Here is a 1,996-nt window from a genome sequence, read left to right as displayed (position 1 = left end):
TTTCTCTTTGCAAGAATTATAAGTGAGGACAGGTAGAGGTGTGATAAACTTGAACTGATTTTTTTTTCTAATACACATTTTCTTTTGACCATAGAAGCAAATTTTCTTTTGTCCACTCATTCATTCAACAAAAATTTGATAAGCACATAACTGTGTGCCAGACATCGTGCGGAGAACACTGCGGTGAGCAACAACAGATATGTCCCTGATCTAACGGAGTCTGGAGTCTGTTATGTTTGAATTGGCATCACAAGGAGAGGAGGAAATAACTGGGGGATGAAGAATGGGTGTATGGAAGAGACAAGAAGGACATTTCAAGGAAAGTAAACAATATAAAGAAAGGTCCTATGGCACTTCCTTCAAGATAGCAGTTGATTAGATACAGGAATTTCCACTCTTTTTCAAAATACAAAAAATATATATATTTTTTAATTGTTCCATGTTAAAGACACAGCTGAGCTAAAAAAAAAAAAAAATGGACATCCTCATAGGTCAGAAATGAAGAGGGAACATATAACCATGAAGATAAGCAGTTTTTAAAACCACGTATTCCTTGAGAGAAATTGGTCCAGATATATATCTTAAGGGCTGGCATGTTTATACCTTTGTGAGAAAGAAATTTGAGTCCCAGAATCCTCATGCATCAAGGAGTAGGAATTCTGCTTAGTACTGATTGTCCTAAAATGTGCTGAAAAGCTTGTAAACATTACCTGAAAATCTCCTCCACCATGCTCAGGGGTGCAGGAAAAAGCAAGCTGACTTTCTCAGGCTCTTAGAAACAGAAATTGCAACAGCCACTCCCATACAAACCGAGAGGTTTGATTCTTGAATCTATACCACACACTGGTGTAGAACCAACCACCTTTCCATTATCTGTGCAATATGGGAATCTAGAGCTGATAACCTGGTGTCAAAATCGGTTTGGAATCAGTGTACTCAGTAGGATTTGGGCAAGGGCAAAGGTGAACCTCTGTCATCAAGAGGCCTCTACAATCTAGGGCATGAACAGGACTCCCTCTACAGATAACTCCTCCTGAAGATGAACTTGTAGACATAAATTATAAAACACACTAAGAAACACAAAGCAAAAAATGGAAAGTCCAAAGACCCAAAAACAGGAGAATTTATGCTTAATGAGTTTTGTTGAATAGATTTTTAAATGAGTATTTTAACTGTGCAAAGAGAGAAAAGGAAATTAGAATCTAACTTTTATAAGGCCAGAATGAATAAGAAAAGTGAAAAGTGAAAAAATACAGTAGTCAAAATAGAAAGGCAATAAACGGCTAAATAATAGACTCAGATGAAGAAATAATTCATGAATTGGAATACGAATCTGAGGAAATTATCCAGAATATAGCATAGACAGATAAAGAGGTGACAAATGTAAGAGAAGTTAGTAATGTGGCACCAGAACGAAAAGCTCTAACGTGTTTAATAGATATTCTAGAATAAAAGACTAAAGAGAATAGGCAAGAGGAACCTTTGAGGTATAGTGTGGAATTTTCCTGATTTGAAGAAAGTTATGAAATGTCAGATGAAAATACATAAAACTGAAGAAAAAAAGTAAAAACAAAGGCTTATCTATGCACCTTACTGTAAAGCTAAAACTCCAGCAAGAATAAACAGAAAATATCAGAAACTACGAGAGAGAAAAGACAGGTTTCCTGAAAAGGAGCAACAATAAGACTAACAGAATACTTCTCATCAGCAACCATAGATGCCAGAGACAATGGCTGAATATCATAAAACTCATGAATCCAGAATTCTATATCCAGCTTTTGGATGAAATCAAAGCATTTTCAGATATGTAAAGACAAAGATGTAACTTTCCACAGACTCTTACTGAAAAAAACTACTGAAGGATACACTTCAGCAAAAAGGTAATGAGTAGGCAACACAAAGCCAAAGTGAACCAGAGAAAAAAAGATTGGAAAAACAGGAAGGAAGGAAGGAAGGAAGGAAGGAAGGAAGGAAGGAAGGAAGGAAGGAAGGAAGG

Source organism: Pteropus vampyrus, unplaced genomic scaffold (assembly GCF_000151845.1).
Source record: "Pteropus vampyrus isolate Shadow unplaced genomic scaffold, Pvam_2.0 Scaffold102, whole genome shotgun sequence".
NCBI classification, from domain to species: Eukaryota; Metazoa; Chordata; class Mammalia; order Chiroptera; family Pteropodidae; genus Pteropus; species Pteropus vampyrus.
This window is presented reverse-complemented; position numbering follows the sequence as displayed.